Here is a 22,305-nt window from a genome sequence, read left to right as displayed (position 1 = left end):
AAACACTGAACTTTGAACTCACTGCCAGCAAATATACTTGTATTAGAAACATGCATTGTACGCAAAGTGAACCTTGTGACGCCAAACTGGACAAGGCAATGTGCCAAGAACTGTAAAAAATGGGATTAGAATCGTTGGTGCCTGTTTATAAATGATGCTACCAGTGTGACCAAAAGACGTATTTTAGCTGTGCTGTACTATTCAATGAATCAATCACAACATGAAATATGGAAATAAAAATGATTAAACATTCGCAAGAAAACCGATAGCTGAATGCTACTTACTGTTCGAATTGCACTGAAATCCGTTCACATCTCTCCAGTAAGATTATTAGCGTCAAGCTTTTCCTATGTAATTCGAGAACCTCCATTTAAAACTAGAATTCGAGGAAGAACTGAGGCATAGCATACACGATGGATCAAGAATGTCAATACCCAGCACTCATTGAGGGTGTTCAGCAACACCAAACCCAAAAAAACTGAACAGTTATAAAACGACTATATGATATTCTGGATTAGTGGTGCTGGGAGAGCACAGCAGTTCAGGCAGTATCCAAGGAGCTTCGAAATCGACGTTTCGGGCAAATGCCCTTCATCAGGTCTGTTTTTTTACCTATATGATATTGTGTTTTATTCAAAGAAAATAAACTATGTTCTTAAAATAACAAAATGTATCTAAACATGATATAAGATGTGCTTGGAAAAGAAGAAAATACATTGAAGTGTGGATAAGGTATAATCCAGGACTATTTGAATTTTACACTTTGCAGCCAAGTCCCGGTGGTGAAATTGTGGTCTGGAACATGGTGCGGGAGACAGTCGGAGTCTGTGCAGTTAATTCATGGAGCCGGGCCCCGGGGTAGAGTCCAGGGCAAGGAAGCAGCTAGGCCTACAGTTCTGGTGCACGGATTTCATGGAGTAAGTGAAACCGACTGTAATTTGGTACATTTTAAAGACACTTTTATTTATATGCTCACTTTTATTCTGTATTCTGGGTAAAACTTTGTATTCTTAATCTAAACGTAATGTTTACTCTGTAATTTCTGTAACAAGAGCTTCAGAATCTATCCCTAACTTGGCGCCAAATTGGTGACACATGGCACATGGCAGTGCATGTGACAATGAAGGTCATTCCCCTCTATTCTGACTTTATATGCAGAAATAACAACTCGAACAGAAATAAGATCCAATCCTGCTGCACTGAAATGCATCTTGAACTAACAACTTGTGCAGTTTTCCTCCAGATCATGTCTTTTCGAAAAGTAGGAAATATTTTCCTGTTCTTTCACCGACTGTTCACAAGCTGTTACATCGTTCCAATGAACAGAACAACTGCATCTAACTGACATCGGGTTCAGATGTTCACGAAGATTGCTCACCACATCCAAGTGTATAATCGTTGGTCAAATAGTTACACTCATATTTACTTAATAATTACGGAAAGATGTCTGACTCATCAAATTAAATTAACAGCATTACACAGGGAACATAAGTCTGACCTTGTAAACGTAACCTGTTTCTCCGATTGGACGATTATCGGGAACTTGAGCTGCTGAAGCTGACTCAACTTTTGAACATGCCGTTAGCCGAGGTAAATGAAACGTCTGAGGGATCTCGTCTTGCCTGCACCATGTGAAATTCAAGGAGAACATGTTCCTTATTGGTATATAGACAATTCACGAGGGAGCAACGAAATATCTGTTAGATTATTCTCGCCCCGACCTCCACTTTCAAAATCAGAGCTTAGTGCAAAATGTAATGATCTCATGTTCTTTGCCTTTCTTTATCTGAGCATCGTCATCCATGTCTCATCATCCCAAATATTAAGTAAATCTCGCTGTGGTTTCATGTTCGTGCAGAAACAGGATTGCAGTTTGCTTTGCCCTCTCGTTTGCATTCATTAATTTTCTTAACTGCTTACTCCAATGTCCAACTCAGTCAAAATACTGTCATGCACATCAAATGCAGCAAATCAGTAAACCGGTCTTCAATTTCTCCAGTGATTCGTGCTGTCTGATATGCATCACAATAAAACGTTAAAATGTTTCAACTAAATTGGTCGTAATGGGGATCAAATATCTCACCGCGGCCTAAGGTGTTCAGGCACAGTTCTAACAGTAGCATATACCCAACAATGCAGAAAATTTCCAATGTCTAAGTTTTGTACAAAAATAGAACAAATCCATGATAACCAATCACTACAAATCAGCCTACTCTTGATCATCAGTGAAATGATAGAAAGTGTCATTAACAATGCAATCAACCAAAAGGAATTAAATTATAGTGTGGAAAAGATATAATCCAGGAATATTTAAATATTTGAACGACACCATTTTATGTTCCACCAGGACCAATCAGTTTCAATACTCGCTACAATTTTTGTGCAAATATGGAAAAAGGAGTTAAATACAAGTGGGTAGTAACATCAGCCCTCGACATCAATGCCGCATTCGACCAGGTGAGGCATCAGGGAACTCTATTATAACTGGAATCAATGGTTATTAGGTGGAAACATCTCCAGCGATTGAAGACATACCTCGTACACAAGGTTATACTCTTCGTTGGCTGTCAGTCATCCCACCTCCAGGTCATCTCTGCAGACATTCCTCAGGGAAGTGTCCGAGGCCAAAGAAGCATCAGTTGCATCATCAGTGACCTTCCCTTCGTCAAAGGTTCAGAAGTGGGGATGCTCGCTGGTACCTGCAAAATGCTAAAACAATTCACGAGTCCTCGTATGCTGAAACAGTCCATGCTCAAATGCAATGAGACCTGGACAATATCGAGGGTTGTGCTGACAAATGACAGGCAACATTTACACAAAATAAATGCCAGACTCTGACAATGAGTGCCAAAACGTTTGGTGTTGGAAAATTACAGCCAGTCTGACAGCATCCGAGGAAAAGGAAAGTCGACGATACAAGCGTAAGATCTTCATCATGAATGTGAGGGAAGCCGACGAAGCTGAGAGATAAACGGGAGGAGCTGCACTGGGAGTTAAGTATTTGGGAATGCAATAGGTCGAATATGCTGGTGGGATTGGTGTGTAAGGTTGAAGCATTGGGTGGAGCGGAGCGATAGGAAGGAAGATGTACAGGGAGGTCAGTTCAAAATGGAGGGGTGAATTTGTGGGATAGGCTGGGGGGAGGACAGATGAGGAAAAAGATGAAATTGACATTCCTCTTGTGTGATTGGAAGGTCGCAAGATGGACGATGAGGCATTCTTCCTCCAGTCATAGGGTGTCTGGCATTTGGCAGAGGAGGAGTCCAGGGACTTGCATGACCTTGGCATGGTAGAGGATGGAGTTAACATTTACGGCGACAGGGCGATGTATTTGTTTAATGTGTTTCCCCGAGATCTTCTCTGAAGCGTTCCGCAGGTTGGCATCCCGCCTCCAAAATGTTGAAGAGACCACATTGCTAACGACGGATGCAGTAGATTACGTGTGTTTTGGCAAAGGAAAAACTGGCTCGGATGCAGGAAGATTCTTTCGGTTACTTGGATGGCGTTGGGAGCTGCAGTTTTAGCACAGGTTGTACAAATTTTGTGGTGTTAAGTGAAGGTGCCAAGAGTGGAGTATGGGTTGTTGGGGGGCGGAGACACAACAAGGGAATTGTGGTGGGAATGGTCTGTGCAGACCACAGATACGGGAGAGGAGAGACATATATCCATGGTGGTAGTGTCAGTTTGTCAGTTGCAGTAATGTGGAGGATGATATACTGTACCTGGAGGTTGGTTTTGTGAAAGTGACGATTGGGGTTCTGTTCTTATTGCGATTGGAGGACTGTGGTTCAAGCTCGGGGTTGTGCAGTGTGGAGCAGACGTACTGAATGGTAGTTTTTATATCTTGAGGATGAAATCGTGTTCCTTGAAGAAGGAGGCCATCTGGGATTTTCTATGGTGAAATCGGGCTAATAAATGTTAGCGTATAAGACATATAAACCCTCAATGCATTAGAAGTGTTCATCCAGATATTGCTAACTAACCTGCTTAAATATGTAATTCTGTACCTCTCGAAGAGTTGGTAATTGAACACAGGTTTTCTGGCTCTGAGGTTGGGATCTAGCTGGGACATCACAGGAAGCCTGAACCGATATTCATTTCAACAACAACCTCGCCCATTGTCTCCCGAACAATATGTTTCATATTCAGATTCGTATTTGTTCCACGTGTATCTGCCAACAAAGTCAGAGCAAAGTAATTTGAAATAACAGGTGTTACACCATAGCTTTCCCCATTCGAGGTCTCCATTTAAAATCTGACCACTGAGTGTATATTGCGTCTCTTCAGTGTAAAATCCAGAAACAAATTCAATCAACATCTGGCAGCATTTAAGATATTTTATCATGTTTTTGTTTATGTTGCGAAGTTCCATTGGACCCCAAAATATCTTCTATTCATCCCTTCCCTGCTCATGACATTTCCAAAATGATCTGAACATTTTTATAAAGACAGAATGTCGACAGAAATCAGCAACATTGGAGACTTGTACTGACTGACTCAGTGGTTGCAGTTTTAACATGCAAACTTCACAGTGTACCGATCATGCTCAATTAATTGTAGAATTGGTAGTCTGAAACATGTGAAGTCTCCTACCGTCAGTCCAACGCTTAATTCTGTCAATGGTCTCAATAATCTAACAAATCGTGCCAACGCCCGCGATTTCCATCTACTCCTAATTTGTTTTGCTTAGACTATTTTAAAAGTTCTCTGTATTTCGCTCTGACCACGATTTCAGACAATGCAATAACTACTGAGTGTAATGCTATCAAGTTTAGAAATGGGAAGACGTTCATGGTTTCACAGGCAGCAGCTGTTCTGCAGTGAACAGGGCTGCTGACTTTCGAGGTATGCCCATTTTGGCGAATGTCAAAGCATCAACGGTATTTGGTTGGCTGAGGTTGATGAGAATCATGATGAAATTATCGAAGTGCTTACAAATTTCGGAAGTGAGCGACAATGGGAGGTACTGACATATGCGAGCTGCGTGATTTTCCGTTGGCCACATATTTGCAGTAGTCTTCTGGAAGAAGCTGGGCATTAATGATCGTAGTAAGGAGAGGTTAAAGAGGTCCGTGAGTATTCCCATCTAGTCCGCACAGGGTCTGAGTGCAAGGCTATGGATTCCATCCAGGTCAATCGCTGTCTATGAGTCCTCACAAAAGAAGATGGATCTTATACCTGTGGTGGTAATTGTGGTTACGGTGCATTCCAGGCTGCTGTGATAATAAGCTTACAGTGCTTTGAACTCGTCGAGTTGTGATGTACTGTTGCCCGCAATTCTGTTCAACTTCTCTTTGTATTCTGTTGTCTGTGAAAGTCTTGCCGCAAATGACGGTGTCCAGATTAAGGTGTACTTATGAAGGGCTTTTTTGGATTTTCTGTATAAATCAAGGTTGCTCGACCTGTTCACCTCTGACTTGGAATTCAGTTGAGACAGGAACTCCCATTTCTGTCCATGTTTGCACACGGCAAACATTCAGGTTACGATCTTCAGCACACAGTCTTCTGCACACTCATGATGTCCGTGACGGTGCTGGCATATTTGCTTAGTTTGGACACGTCGGTGCTTGTAAAGAGGAAAGTCCATTTATTCTAAGCAGTCCTGTAGTAGCCATCCATTGTCCAGATCAATACTGCAGTACTTTCTATATTAGATCATCTCATGCCGATTTCTTCTTGTCAGCTGGGGGGAGTGTGACAAATCCCTGCTATCGAATGTTCAAAAATGCGAATGGCGAAAGGAGGGGTGCTATCTTTGATGGTGGTATATCTCCGGTCAAGAAAGTTCAGACCTTTGGTGAAACAGGAGACATGTTTGTAACCCGTGTTTAAAGTTTGCCTGGTTGAAATCACCATCAAGAAAGGAAAAGACCTCCAAGTATTCTGACTCAAGATGGTTTGTAACGTTGTACACTTCGTCTGGTGTATTCTTCAGATCTGTGTATTGTGGGATGTAGACTATTTTCAGGATAGCAGAGGAGAAATCGTGCAGTATGTAGTAGAGATGACAGGTTACTGTAAGATATTATTGGTCCAGACAGCAGCAATTCGTCAGCATCACAACGTCTGAGCACTGGAATGACTAGAAGGCACAACTAACTGGCTGATGCTTTGCCCAAGGACGCCAATCCCTCAATTCAATAAAATGAGAATCCCTCAGTTAGTAATGCCTGGTCAGGTGCAAAATCAGTGAGGCGGGACTGTGGAAAACAGAATGCCCAGCAGTCCTATATTCCCTTTGGACTGTCTAACCGTAAGGTCATCCATCTTGCATTCAAAAGCTTGTATGCTTCCCAGGTAAATATTCGGGCAGAAGGATTTGAACCCTGGTAGTTTAAACATCACTGGAAATACAGCACATCTCCCAGTTTTCTGCATGGCAGTTCCTCCTTATCGATCCGGGTGTGCTTGACCGAAGCCTGATATTCTGGGAGATGTGTGATTGGTTCCTGAGCACCCTCATGACCTTGAGCATTCGAGACCGTACTGAAACCTGTTCAGTCGGCCTCCAAGATGTGGGGTCATTGTGTTTCTAGTTCCCGCGATGGCTGAGCTTCGGTTCCAAGTTTCTGTTTGTTCGGAGCTGGCATTTTTTTTTCCCATGTTGTGTGTGTGCAGGTGTGAGACACAGTGAAAGACACAAAGCGTACGAATCTTTATTCAAATTCCACCACCAGGAAGATAGGAAAACACCCGGGTGGCCAGTGACAAACACTGCCCTTCACATCAAAGGGCAATGCTGTGTGATCAAAACAGTGAGGGGGAGGGTAGGGACTAAATCAAAATAGAATTGGAGGGAGAAATGATGCACTCCACTCCCTGCGGCGCCCACCTCTCCCTGAACAACTCCAGGGTGTTGGTCGACACCGCGTGCTCGTTCTCCAAGGACACCCGGGCCCTAACGTAACCGCGGAAGAGGGGCAGGCAGTCGGCCTTAACAACCCCCTCCACGGCCCGCTGCCTGGACCTGTTGATGGCCAGTTTGGCCAGGCCCAGGAGCAGACCCACGAGGAGGTCTTCAGACCTGCCCTCCTTCCTCCGTACCGGGTGCCCAAAGATCAGGAGCGTGGGACTGAAGTGCAGCCAAAAACAGAGGAGAAGGTTTTTAAGGAAATCAAAAAGGGAGTGCAAACGCCCACACCCAATATATACATGGTCCACGGACTCCACAGCGCCACAGAACAAGCAGTTGGGCTGGGAGTCCGTGAACCACCGCAATCTGCGGTTGCAGGGGACTGCTGCGTGCAGCACCCTCCACCCCAGATCCCCGAGAGAAAGGGGGAGGACTCCCGCGTAGAGAGCCCTCCACTGGGGATCCCCACCGCCCGGTGGCAAATGGGCACGCCAAGGCGTGTCCGGACGGTGGATGAGGGAGAAGAGGTGGATGGTGTGCAGCAGCAGTCGATACAGGGCCTTTCTCTTCACCTCCCTAAACAAAACAAAATTAAAATTTCGGAGGCGGCTCAGGTTGTGGGGCACAGGCTCCCGCGGGAAGTACGGGACCTTGGAGCCAATGTGAAATTCCGTCCGGGCTGGGGTGAGCGCGGACGGGATCCGGAGCTGGCATTTTCGGTAAGTCAGGGAGCTCCAATTGGCTCCAGTGTGTGAATATCGTTAACGAGGCTTCACGAGGAATTGCCATCGTCTGGTGGGCTTGGTATTTGTCACCATGGGGTCAGTTCTTGCTCCCAGGCTAAATGAACCTCTGTTCTGGGTTTTCACGAGTGGGCTAGGTGTGCTGGAAGATGGCAAGCCTTTAATTAGGCTGCGCTTGAGATTGGAGAGATGGTTTTCGAGCCTCGTCAGTCGTAGCATCTTGAGAACTGAAAGAAGTTGTAAGTGAACGTTGTTAGTAATTCTATTAGACTTGATATTTAGGTTTAAAGAGCAAATTGAATTAAAAAGTGGAAATGTAATGTCTCTATCGACGTCTCGCAAAATGTCACCATGCTCCAGTGCACCCTTGAACGTGGTTTATTATTGTATAACATTATGTGCACTTTAGTCATAACAGCGAACGTGGAGGCGGCATAGAATTTCTTTCCAGCTGATTTATTTTGAAGGTCGTCAGTCAAGGCAACCAATTCCAGTGTTTGTGCTGCGGGTTGTAATTAAATTCCGTTCCTGTCTGAAGCCAATCAAGATATGGAACAATAGCTTCTGAAATGAACGGGACGTTAAGAAGAGAAATGTGAAGTAGCCATTGTTTCTTACTCTGTGTTTCTTGATTTCATTTTTAAGTTCGGGCAAGAATTAGATGAAAAGAACTGTATTTTACCTGATTATTCAAGGCAATAGTGCATCCACCTTTACCATGAGCTGCTGCGTTGATCTGGCGATGTGACTACTACATTCAGGCTTGAATCTCAAAAAGTAAACGTAGGATTGATCAGGCAATATAATCATTTTCCTTTGCATCAATTGAACCTTTGGCCAGTGCGATCGTTATTAGTCACAATCTATCCCAATTGACGTTGAGATCAAAATTTTAATTCTGCTGGAAAGAAGGAAACGTGTGGTGCGCAATGCATTTGCGGCACATTCCATGCTGATGAGGTCAGGTAAGTATACGAAATTAATTTTCAATGAGTATTGTAAACTTGAGGGTGTCAACACGTCGAACTGTGTTGTTTTTGCCTAATACAGACACAGTTGGCCGAAGAGCCTTTTGTTGTGTTATGTTTCATTTTTGTCACCCTGGCTCTAAACTAGCATGGAATTATTGCGTACAATCAATAATTGTTGGACCACACTGTCTATGGCATGTACTACATATTCCAACTGAAACAAGATTAATATCGGCGAAATCATTGCTTTGCATGCAATGTCAGTAGTTGGCTAACACCAATGTGGGAACTGATCCACTTCAGTTCTTGAAAAAGCAATGGCCTTTTCATGGAAGACATATCATTTTTTCAGAAGTTTACATTGTCTACCGATTTTAGGATTCCATCTCCTCCAAGAACACAAACACGGGAGTTATCTGCTGGCCACCGACTTGGGCGCTCTGGCGCTCACAATTTTTTAATCCATTCAATGCGAAATCAGCAGAGATGGTTGGTTTCAAAACCATGGGCAGCACGGTGGCACAATGGTCAGCACTGCTGCCTCACAGTGGTAGAGTTCCGGGTTCAATTCCCGCCTCAGGCAACTGATTGTGTGGCGTTTGCACATTCGCCCCGTGTCTGCGAGAGTTTCCTGCGGGTGCTCCGGCTTCCTCCCACAGCCCCAAATATGCAGATTTAGTGAATTGGCCGCAGTGTTAGGTGAAGGGGTAACTGGAGGGGAATGGGTCTTGGTGGGTTGCGCTTCTGCGAGTCGGTGTGGACTTGTTGGGCCGAAGGGCCTGTTTCCACACTGTAAGTAATCGAATCTAATGATCTGGTGGACGGAAGAATGTTAAATGACTCAATGCGTACTTAAAAAAATTCAGCTTGTCACGGTTTTATAATGCAAATGTGTTTTATACTCCAACACATATCTTTAAAAATAAGTGAGTTTGAATAATTTTATCACAACACATGAAACAGTAACATTTGTAGAAAGACCAACAAATAATATTTCAAATATGATACCAACCTGGTTTACAAACTCTGCATTTAATTGCCACTAACAGTAAACATACTGACGGTTGTGATACTGCGTCGTCAACAATGTGGTCTCTCCAAATGTACCACACGATACATGGCGGCCATGGTGGTGACGGACTGACTTGTCATGAGCTTCGACCTGATACTAAGACACATTGTTCTTGTTTATCACAATCATTTTCGTTTCCTGCGGGACATCCTAATGTGTAAATTACATGCAGCAGTGTTAAATACAGCCACAGACGCATCTGTCGAGTTTACTATCGCTTTTACTTTTGACCGATTTGTGACCATTTATTCCAAGAATTGGAGAAGTAAGTTTTGAACCGTTAAGACAGCAGGTGTGATTATTGGAACAATTGGCGTACTGTGCTGTTTTTTTTTAAAAAAATGTCAGCTGGTATTCAATGCTAACTGGTTCCTACCGAATGTGGAACACCACGTGGATTTGTGTCATGGCCGAGAAAGTTCAATTCTCTCTGCTCTGCACAGCAGTAGAGTTCTTGTATCATGTTCTGTCGCTGGTAGTTCCATTTTTTCATATTGCGCTGCTGAATATTTTCACTATCAGACAGGTGCTCATGAGCAGCCGAAAACGCAAAAGGCTCCACCCTCACAGAATTTGGAATAGTGATGGCGCTTACAAGGGAGAAAGCCGAAGGACTTATATTCATGTATGCTACCTCGAGAACTTTCGTCCTGTTATGTGCGTTGGTGACCCTGGTTTGTTAGTGGAAACGGATTTAAAACTTTGGTTATGAGATGATACTATTATCTTATTTTCTACTTGAACTGAGCTTCATTCTGCAAATCTCGGACTGCTGCACAAACACTTGCGTCTATGCTATAATCCAATCAAAGTTTCGAGAAAATTTGGAGAATAGGCTTCAGTATCCGTTTTGTCCACTTTTTCAATTAATCTGACAATGAAAATAACTGAAGTATTTGAAGTTCAGAAATAATTTTCATTTCACGCCATACTGTGAGACACTGAACGAAAGGCTGCCGGCATATTCTGCACTTGGTTATGCCGATGTACTCTTGATGATTGTCAGCAAATTGGGGTGACGTGGGAATCTCATTGCCAAAGTTACCAAGTCTTGTTCTGAGGACTACTCCTTTGGTAACCATGTTGCTTGCGTTTGCTTTCGGCATCCAAGTGAAACGTTGAAAATATATTTAAATCCGTACCTGAACAGGGGAGGTTTGAAGGGTTTGGAAGTGGAGCTGGGGGGTGGGACTAGTTTAATTCTGAGTTCTGTTCAGCATTGACGAGTTGACCATAATAGCCTGCTCCCATGCTCTCTGACTCAATATTGTATGATGAGATGCAGTGACATCAGAGTGAGAGATACGAGATAGTGATTCTCTTGCCTGATAATATTAACAAAAACATGCACCCGATGGAATTATCAAATTGAATTCGCATTAAGTGCAGTTGGCCCTCGCTAATGGCGATATTCTGTTGAGCATGACAGCAAAAACAGTACTGGATGACCGAAGTATGCATGCAGAATCCGACAGTGGTCAGATGAAAGGATCTTATTCAGTCTGTCTGACCGAGGCTCGTGTTGGTTAGCGAAATTCATCTTGAAGGGTTTCTCAACTTTATTTTCTTTCCACTTTTTGCAGAAGTCTGCACATTTCATGTGAGAAATACTTTTGCTTTCCGTTACCCTCATTGCAACTACAATGACCACACTTCCGGGAAAGGCATGTGTCATCATTTCCTGCCCTTCCATGAGGAATAATTTTGACATGATTTCAACGTGCTTTCTGTTACCAATTGATTTGAATTAGCGTCATCTACTTCTGTCAATGGAGATAATTTTCACGATTTATATTAAATTTAACCTCCCTTGAAACAAATACGATGAATTTCTTTGAACTTGTAGTGACTTTGTGATCATCCAGTGACACCAGACCCAGAACTATATCAAATTCGCATCGAAATAACGTTCAACATAACTTGGTTAACTGAGCATTTTACGTTAATTTTGTTAAAGGCCGAAGCGTTGCGCACTCCATGAGCTGTGATCTCAATCTGCCATGCCAAATCAAATAATCTCAATGCTGGTATTACTGGCAATCCGAAAATAGAGCGTTGCAATGAACTTTCCATAAGCTGAAATGGCGGAGAGAGAAGAACCATTGATTTGAATAGGGGAAAAACGTGTATTTTTGGATTTGTTTCATTTTGCGAAAACAGGTATGAATGTAGGTCTTATGGAAAAGTGACGTTGTGTGAAGTGAACTTTTGAAAAGTGGGGATATTTGTGTGGATAACTCCTTTTGTCTTTTTTTAAAACTGCTTCCTTTTCTAAGTAACACGTTAAATGTAATATTTTATTAACTTGTCCGACAAAAATGACTCGCAACACACATTTTGAAATTAATCTGCATCTGCTGTGATATCCATCTGGCATTCTTGAACGCCCTGCCGCATTTTATAAAGATTCCGATTTTCCCATCATGTCGTGTTTTGAGATAGGGCTCTGGATACCTAAGTTCAACAGTCAATGTATCTTAGAAAGGAAAGAAGTCAAATCACTGACTTTAGGAAATTCAACTCAGAGACAGAAAGTGATAGAGTCACGGAGGCATACAGCACTTAAATAGACCCTTTGGTCCAACTCGGCCATGCCTAATCTGGTCCCAAATGTCACCAGTTGGCACTTATCACTCCAAATAAACCATATGCATATAGCCATCCAAATGGCTTTAAATGCTGTAATTGTACCAGCCTCCAACACTGCCCCTGGCAGTTCATTCCATTAACCCAGCTCATTGCGTGAAAAAATGTTTCCCGTTAGATCCCTTTCATATGTTTCCTCTCTTAACCTCAACCTACGTCCTCTAGTTCTGGATGTCAGCACGGCACTGTAAAAATAACCTTGTCTATTTAGCCTATCCATACGTCTCATGATTTTATAAACATCTATAATGTCACCCCTTAGCCTCCTACATTCCAGCGAAAACAGCACCAGCTTATTCAGCCTCCTTCTTACAGCTCACATAGTCCAATCATGGCCACATCCTGGAAAGTGCTTTCTGAACCTTTTAAATTTCACAACATCCTTCCGCGAGGAAGGAGACCAGAATTGAACACAACGGTCCAAAAGGGACCCAAACATTTCCCCGTACAGGCGCAAGTGAACTCCCAACTCCAATACTTTGTACTCAGACCGAGAAAGGAAAGCATATGAAGTCCATTCTTCACTGTCCGATCGACCTGCGATTAAACTTTCAAGGAACTAAGAACTGCAGTGCTAAATCGATTTGTTCAGCTACGCTCCACGTGATCATACCTCTTAGTGTATAAGTCCTGCTCCGATTTGCTTTTCGAAAATGCAACAACTCGTATGTAGCTCAATTAAACCCAACCTGCCTCTTCTCAGCCGATTGGCCCATCTGATCACGGTCCAGTTATGCTCTGAGATAGGCTTCTTTGCTGTCCACGATACTTCCAATGTTGGTGTCATCTGAAACTTGCTAAGTATGCCTCCTATGTTCACATCAAAATCATTTGTATGAATAACGAAAACATTTGATGCACGACCAGTTCTTATGGCACTTCACTGGTCACAAGCCTTCATTGTGAACAGCATGCTTCCACCGCCAACCTCTGCCTTCTATCATAAAGCCAGTTCTATACCCAAACGGCTAGTTCTCCCTGCACTCTATGAAATCTAATCGTATTAAGCATTCTCTCATGAGGAACATTGTCGAGCACCAGAATAAAGTCCGGAAAGATGATGTCTATCACTTTGCACTCATCAATCGTCTCTGTTACTTCTTCAAAAGACTCAATCAATTCGTGAGACATGATCTCCCACGCACAAAGCCATGCTGACGATCGCCGAGTCAGAACTTGCATTTGCAAATATATGTAAATCCTGTCACTCGGAATATCCTCCAACAACTTGCTCAGCGCTGATATCAGACTCACCCAATCAATACTTATATCATGAAAAACATTATCATTCATCGCATTTCGTATGATCCCTGACACTCTTCTAAGTTCCTGTTCACGTTGATTCAGTAATTTTAATCCAGATACCCAACTGTAACCGCACGTTGTTTCCAAGCTTGCTTGTTAATATCAGTTTCCATTTAGACATTACGAAAATAGCATTACTGCTGTGATTCATCCCTCTTTCCCCCTTCCATTCGAAGTCATCTTTTTTGAGTGATCTGCACAGAACTGAGTTTGAGGTCACTTAACCAGACTTTGTCTGACCAACAGAGTATCCTTTTTTGCACCAGATTCTGCAGAGTCCAAACAAGCCCTTAAGGCAGTATCCAAATGGCGAGGAATTCCTAGTCTGAATTGTCCCGATCAAATAAAGTGATATGTTATGGAAACGTTCGAAGGAAATCAGTTAAATAAAGTATTGTGTACAGTTCATCATAAGAATTTCTTTTCTGTTTTCGTTGTGTTGGAGACAATTTATTTGGACACACTGTATAGTGACGTATAACTGTTTCAGTGAAGTGCCATAAGAACTGGTCGTGCATCAAATGTTTTCGTTATTCATACAAATGATTTTAATATCTGTAAATGTTGTTTTCCGTGTGTAGTTTTCTCTCAATTACTCTACACTTCAATATCTCAATCAAATTGGTTTCATCTGATCGCGCCTAACAACAAAGGAACCTTCATTCAATATTTTCATTCTGTTTCCTTCCCTGACTGTTCCCAGTTCGACATATGCTCTTTCTTCTTTGCCTTCCATTCGGTGGTTCGGTGGCTCCTTTGTAACCTATTTTTACAGACCCAGAGAACCGTGATCGATTTCAGCCTTGGGCGACTGTATGTGTGATGTTTGCACATTCGCCTTGTGTTTGCATTAGTTTCCCCCCACAGTCCAAATATGTTGACTTTACGTGGCTTGGGCATAGGAATGCTGAATGACAGTAATCAGCTTGTGTGTAAGAGTGAGTGGGATGCTCTTCAGAGCTATGGCATGGACTCGATGTGCTGAATGCCTTGCTTCCATGCTGAAGATATTCTATGATGAACGCCACATCTCTATGACACTTCAATTGTCTCAGAGTTCTTGGTAATACGAATTATCTGCCTGGCTCTGCGAACCCTCATTCTCGCGCACATAGACGCACTTGACGTTAATTTCAAAGTAGAAATAACAACAGTTACGCTTATTATCCCTCGGGATTTGAATGTTAAGGGACATTGCAAGCAACATATTCAAGATATGAAAAGTAAACAAAAACGAGATGAACGTGAACGATATCCAACTTTTGAAGCTTCCATAACTATTGTAGATAATCAGACAAAATAGGACCCGATCGTTCAGAAAAAATGGTTGACACACATCTGGACAGAAAGTGTGGGAGATGTTCAGAAGTACTTTCCACCAACGGCTGTTGACTCTGTGTCGTGTGATAATTTAAGTCGAAGAAAACCTATTTTGTGAATGTTTGTGAAGCAAATTGATAACGAAAATGACAGAAAGGTAGAAATATGGAGTTTCACAAGGCATCAGCCATGGCACACCTGGCTCGATGGGATGAATGGCCGGGACTTGTCCTCTGCTCCTTGTTCATTCTCATGCCCTTTTGTCACGACCTGAGGTGCACTGCGAGACGAGATTTTTTTGTCAAAATAACAGAGTTCATTGATGCAATGCAGTTTGCAGAAAATGCTTCTTCTCGCAATTTGCATGAAGAAATTTAATGTCATAAATCGTTGAATAAAATGTGACAGGCTTTTGTGGAGAAATAATTAATTAATTAATTTCAATTCAATGCAGTTGGAAGTGTGGCCTTGACAAAAACATATTATTTGCTTTCCACGTGGGAGATTCAGTAATAAACATGTCATCAAACATCATAAATAATGTATTGCATGAATGTTTTTTGCAAATTCCGAGCTAAAACGTGAACTTATTTCCAAGTCTTGCTGCATACGTGCATTGACTTTTCAAGGCTTGAGGCGAAATGTTTTTCTCTGTAGTCATTTCCAATGCCTTAAGAAACTTAAGAAACTTGAAGCGTGAATAAAGTTTCATCTGCTTCTGTGATGTTTCATCATATATCAGAAGATGTCACACGGATTGCCGTCAATGACATTATACAGCTTTAATTATTGAAGTCCAGAAGAGAAACGACCATGTTATTTGGTAGCCTCAATGGAATTTTTTGCTCTGCTGTTTCTCAATTAACTGTGGCATTGTATTCAATCCGATCTCTGTTGAGGCTAAACTTAGTTAACTTACTCTGCATTATTCAGATTCTGTAGGGAACTGTAATAATGTCAAGGCTAATTATTGCAACTGCTATCTGGAAGTGTGTAACAAATACTAGCCTTGTCTTCACATCTATATGATTATCACAAATTTTAGACACGTTAGATTTCTGTTTTTGCATGTATAATGAAACAGTCATTTCTTTTATTTTTCAAAAGTTATGTTGTCCTTTGAAAAATGAGAAGGTCATAATGGCAGATTTGTCGAAGAGTCTGCATTAATAATGGGAGGAGAGCACTAATGTCCCCAAGTACATATTTTCTTTTCTAGTCTGTTTTACCTGCAACAGTCATAGGTTGTGCGAGCCAGGAGAGTTGGAAACTCCAGTCAAACGTTATCTGAATTTCTTTTGAGATCTTCGCTGTGGATGTCGTTGCCTCCTGTCTGCAAGAATCTGTCTTTGTCTTAACCATTTTTTGCCAGGGTGCGATTGTTAAATCTTATTCTATAAGAATAATTAATTAGCAATAGCTACTGTATCGGGTCGGTTAAGTTTTCCAATAGATTATTCTAAGTTCTGCTTTCATTTGGAATGTTTTAACTGCCATGATTAAATGCGTTTTCATTTGCTTAAGGCTGAGTGGCTTGACCAGCTGCATCAGATCTGGAACATCCACTCACATCTGCTTATCAAATTAGAAAACAAAATGTTAGGGCCTAGGCTACATTCTTTAAATACATTGTGTGAGGCTGGTCAGTTTCATAACTCATGCGATGCACTCAGGAATGATATCTGCATCTAACGGGCAACAATATTTAGAAATCTAAATTGACGATAATTGGAATTTCAGCAACAACACGGTTGTGCTTGTTTTCCACAGAAAGACAATAATCATTTCGTTCATATTCAGGGCGAGCTTATTCGTTATTCTTGTTTAAAAGAATCTCAGAGAGCATCACAACACTTGTTAGAGAAGATCAGCCACAGATGCAAATATTTTACAAACGATAACCAGATTCATGGGAAAATGCTTCATTATTCAGTCGGATAGTTATGCCAGGGTCAGATATACAACAGCATACCAGGAATTTCACGAAAACAATAATGTGGAGGAGTTGATCACAACAGGATAATGACAGAGGAAATGAAAAACACATGATTGAAACAGACTGAGAGAGGGAATGATGGCAAAACAAAGTCAAACCCTGGCAGTAACTGCAAACAGATAGAGAGAAACAAATTAAGTATGAAGGGGTGAACGAATGAAAGAAGAACGGAAGGAAAAAAAAAGATAGAAAGAGGCAAACAAAGAACGAGAAGTGAACCAGCAAAAAGAACAGCAAACATGATCGTGAGGAGCACAAAGTTAAAAATAAAACAATATTTTGCATCACAGTGGATGTATTTCTTATTTAGAATCATTTTAACCCGAACAGAAGGAAGTCAGTTTTGCATGGGATAAACTGATTTTTATGATTGCAAACCGCTACAATATTTTGGGTTCATGGCACAAAATGTTTTTGCCATGATTACGCTAGAGACGTTTTGAGGGTCAAAAATTCGAGAACAAGTTAAAACATAATGAAGATACAGTAGTTAATAACTGAACGAGTGGAGACAATGTTGTCCATGTAATGTCTGTGCCTTCGGCCAGATTAAAACAAAATGGGTTCACCAAGTTCCTGATAAAGTTTCTATCAGTGTTCGTATGTGGTAGTCAACATTTCTTTTGGTGATTTCTGGACAGGCATAATGACACGTTTCCTGATGTTCTAAGGTCCGTACAAGAAGCATCTTTTTCGTTGTTCACCGCTCCGGCACCAGCGGTGATTCAGTTGACTACAAGTGAAGCACAGTGTTCTGCTGTGGTCATCATATGACTTTCTTAGACCATAGTGTTAGAATGATGAGCAACGCCGACCTCAAAAACAACTGAACTTGACAATAATTGAGGCTTTTCTTTTGTATTCATTCCACATGTGTCACATGGAACGAAAAGTGAGCATTGTGCAGAGACATAGACTGTCTGAATCTTAAATAATTGAAGCACCGTGCACAGTTCTGGACCACAAACCTCTTTTTCACAAAGGCATGAGGGGATGCGCACAGTCTCTTATCTTCAGATTCTCAGCATCACTCATCGCCATGCCCATATTTTGCACCTCTAAATACACTGAGTAGACGAGACTCTGATAGCGTTGCTCTCCCTAGATTTTAGTTCAGCCATATTTGGAATACTGGATGCATTGGTCATGGAAGACTGGAACAAAACATGAAGTCACAAGTGACAGGGATGAGGTCCCATGTTGAATACTGAACCGACTACGTCATGTGAAGCAGATGATCGCATTTAAGGTCGTTTTTTTTTCAGAATGGCGAACTGTGATAAGTGTTGTTTCAAGGAATCGGTGCTGTGACATCTGCTGTTCGTGATCTATGTGAATGATTTGGTAGAAAATGTCGCTCGTGTAATTAGTAAATTTTTGGACGATACAAAGGTTGCAGGATTCACGGTTACTGAGGAGGCTTGTCAGCGGACACACCAGGATGTTACGCACTTGGAGACATGGGCACAAAAATGGCGGACGCAATTTAACCTGGACAACTGTGAGGTGATGTATTTTGGCAATGCACGTGCAGATGGAAATTATAAATTGAATGGCAGAATCCTTCACAGTATTGACATGGTGACCGTACTGAATGTGGAGGTGCACAGATCATTGAACGTGGCAGCACAGGGAGCTGACGTATTAAAAAGAGACAATTGCACACCTCCCCTCATTGTAACAAGCACTGAGTACAATGATTTCAGATTTATTGATATTTAATTAGGCCATACTCGCACACCGAATAAAGTTCTGGTCAGCACACAAACAGAAGCATGTGGATGCGCTGGAGAGTGTACATTTTTTTTAAAAAATAGAATCCCTAAAGTGTGGAAGCAGGCCTTTCGGCCGAACAAGTCCACATTGCACATTCGAAGAGTATCCCACCCAGACCTTTTGCCTTTAAGCATAAAGTTTACCGACTTCTACGCATCCAACATACACATCCTTACGCAGTATGGGCAAATATTTTGGCCAATTCGGCTAAATTGCACTTCCTTGAACTGTGGGAGGAAATTGGAGCACCAGGAGCAAAACCACGCAGACCGATGCCTGAGGCTGCAAATGAAGCCAGGACCCTGGCGCTGCGAAGCAGCAGTGCTAACCACTGAGCCACTGCACCGCCTCACCACTAAGTCATCGTGCTGTCCCACTTACTGGGACATTTTCCGTTTAGGTGGTTTGAGCCGTGAAGAAAGTTTGCACAGAGATGGCTTACTTTCACTGGAGGGCAGGAAGTTGAGGAGTGACCTACAAGGTGTTGACAAATTTGTGACTGGCATTGATAGAGTGGAAACCATTGTGCTTGTGCCCAGCGTAAGGGGTCAGTTACTAAAGAAAAAACACTGGCTCAAGGTGCCACGGCTCACATTTAGGAGAGGTGTGTGAGACATTTTCTTGTTGAAAGGGTGATGAGTGCCTGGAATGCATTGTCGGAGGAGGTTCGGGTGGAAGCAGATACAATGCCAGAATTCTACAAGCACATGGACGAAGACATTTTCAGAACAGAAAGAGTGGTTTACGTTTCCTGCAAGCGAGGACAATTTATTGTGGAAGACCAAAATGTGGCGACACATGTCTATAAGTTGTTTCCATGCTGCATTGTTCTTTGTTCTTTGTTATAGAGTTATAGAGAATGACACAATAGAAACAACAAAGCAGAGCCTTCCGATTATAACTAATTTTACAGATTCTGCTTTTGAGCGCTCGACCAATGTCTGTGCATTGCAAGTACTGTTCTAAATGTTTCTGAAATACTAAGAGAGTTCTGGCCGCTTACAGCCATCGAGTTAGACATTTCCATCAACATTTGCTTAAAAAAAATCCTTAGAAGTCTACTGAAGCTTCTCTCCCGTTACTGTAAATCCATGTCCATGGTAATTCATCCGTCCGTTTCGGGGAAAATTGTGTTCCTTTCCATGCTATCCATCTCGCTCTTAAATTTAAATCCGGCAATCATGTTCCCATTGTCTCAAGGAAACAACCCTGTCTGCTCTTCTTCATGTAATTTAGGCAGATAGCGGTTTCCACAAACAGCATTTATGCTCTCAATTTGCTTGTTTCGCTCATAAATGGAACAATATGTGTTTTTTTTCCTTGTTTTCATAAATCTTTCACAGATAATCATGAGAACACCATAGAACACAGAACATGGAACAGTACAGCCACGATGTTGTGCCGACCCCTGATTCTCATGTGACCATATGCATGTCCAGGAGTCTCTTAAATGTCCCCAATGACATTGCTTCCCCAACTGCTGCTGGCAACTCATTCCATGCTCTCACAACCCTCTGTTGCATGCAATCGTTGTGATTCGGAATGAATAAAAGTGTTGTGCCTACTGTGAAATATATCGGATCATTTACCTCTCTTCCGATCTGAGCTAAATACTCAGTGGGCCACGTTAAAGCCGTATTCGAAGTTGTCTCTGCCTTCTCGTGCACTTGTGGCAAAGGACCCAAATAAAGATTGATCGCAGAAGAGACAAAACTTTGAAACTGTATACCAAACGTTGCAAGACCAGCATCTGCTGCATTGTTACAAAAATTATGAGCCTCACAGAGTGTTAGAATAGATCTTTCTCTACACTTTTTTTCGTCTGGTCATGACATATTCTGCATTTTGTTCCATTACCATCACTGAGTTCAACTTAGTTTTGCCTGGATAGCATGTAAAACTAAATGCTTCAGCGAATTTTTGTTAAGGTGTAGATAATATCTGAAATAAATCAATTTAAATATAAACAATCGGGGTTACTCCATTGGTGCATTTGCAAGCTCAGTACTCACAGAATTCCAGTCTATAAATCACCATCCACCATTACCTCTGGCTTTTAAAAGACCGACTTACTGTGTGTTACACCTGGTGTAATATTTTGACCAATTTCACCAGGAATGAACATGGAAAATAATTCAGTGAAGTCCATGGATACACCATCCTCTGTCGTACGTACAGCCATCACATCCATAAAACATAAAATCAGATTTGTGAGACAAGACTTCCTCAGCATAAAGCCATACTCACTCTCCTGCATTTCCAAATTTAGATTAATGCTGCCTGTAAGAACCTTAAGCAATTATTTTGCGACCTTGACGTGAGTCTCGGCCAACCATAATTTTTGAAAATAATATATCTCGATATTCCTCAACCGTAGACATAGCACTAACTGTCCTCCAGTCTTCCGCGATCTTCCCTGCATTTAAAGAGGGTAGAATGATGTCTGCAGGGGGCCCAGGAATCTCCACATTTTTCTCCCTTGTATCCATGGAATAGATCTCATCAAGATGGGGAGATTGGCCTACGTTTTTTTTCTGAAGATGACAAATGGCTCCTCATTAATATCAAAATACCAAAAGAATATCTGCAAGCCCCACCCAAATCTTAGCGGTGCCCAATTTCTTATTGCTATAACATGCTGATGCAAATACGCATTAAATGACTCATCCGCTTTATCAAGCTCGAAACATAAATTTATTTATTTCACCTTGAGAGGGCGTCCTCTTTCCCTACCTACCAGCTCGTCCTAATATGCATACAAAAACATGTTGTGATTCTACTTAGGCCAAACGGCCAAGGGCATTTTATCGCCCCTTTACCCCCTCCTAATTGCTCCTTTAAGATTATTTTCCTTGCTGTCTTTACATTAAGCAAGGGACTAGACTAACACTTACATACTTTCCTTTTTCTTCTGAACTGCTCTTTCAATACCTCGTGTTGTCCATCATTCCCAAATCTTGAAATCCTTATCTTTCATCCCTGCAGGAAGGTGCTTTGACATGATCTCTGATGAACTGGCTTTTAAATGCTTGCATCTGACAGATGTGGATATGTGGATTTTGCTATTTTTTTATGACTTACCCATAATTTACGCTTTCAATGGTCCTCCCGTTCATCCTAATATATAAATGTCCCAAATTTTACAGAACGATGATCACTGTTCGCCAGATTCTGCCCAACTGAAATTTCAAACCCTTCTTGGGTCCCGTTACCCAATTACAAGGTCTAATACCGCCCCACTCCGAGTTGAGATATGCCTTTATTGCTTCAAGAAACGCTCCTTCATTCAAATTCTGTCCGATCTAAACAGCTGACATAAAGAACGTCTCAGTAAATGTATAGACATCTAATCAACGAGGATGAAACAAAGGTATTGTAGTGAGCATAGATGGATTACGTGGGTATGTAAGATGCATCGAATTGCTTTTCATGTGACCAAATATGTAATTGTGGATTCTGCCAGGGAAAATAAAGGAAAGTCTATCTCAAATCATCATAACAAACAAAGCTCTGAGATAATGAGTCATCACAGCATCCACATGGTGCACCAATTAAATATGAAAATGACAAGTCTTTGATTATTTTACCTGGAAAGGTGTTCAAAGCGGCAAGTAACAATAATG

The 22,305-nt window shown here is 41.8% G+C and overlaps 1 long non-coding RNA gene across 3 annotated transcripts in view; it reads left to right on the top strand.

Annotated features, from left to right (window-relative positions):
• Positions 1-20,299, top strand: part of LOC148148065 (uncharacterized) — a 46,578-nt gene extending 26,279 nt beyond the window's left edge. For 2 of the 3 annotated variants that reach the window (XR_015759309.1, XR_015759310.1), the window contains exon 3: positions 770-969. This is a non-coding gene — a long non-coding RNA (uncharacterized LOC148148065). Of the gene's footprint in view, positions 1-769; positions 970-20,025 lie in introns of those variants that run through there. The other variant, XR_015759311.1, reaches the window with a different exon arrangement.
• The last annotated feature ends 2,006 nt before the right edge of the window (positions 20,300-22,305 follow it).

This window comes from Chiloscyllium plagiosum, unplaced genomic scaffold, assembly GCF_037043375.1.
Source record: "Chiloscyllium plagiosum isolate Xiang-an unplaced genomic scaffold, Cpla_swu_hap1 HiC_scaffold_14, whole genome shotgun sequence".
Classification (NCBI taxonomy): Eukaryota; Metazoa; Chordata; class Chondrichthyes; order Orectolobiformes; family Hemiscylliidae; genus Chiloscyllium; species Chiloscyllium plagiosum.
Note: the sequence above shows the minus strand (reverse complement) of the source record. Positions and strands in the feature narration are given on the sequence as shown.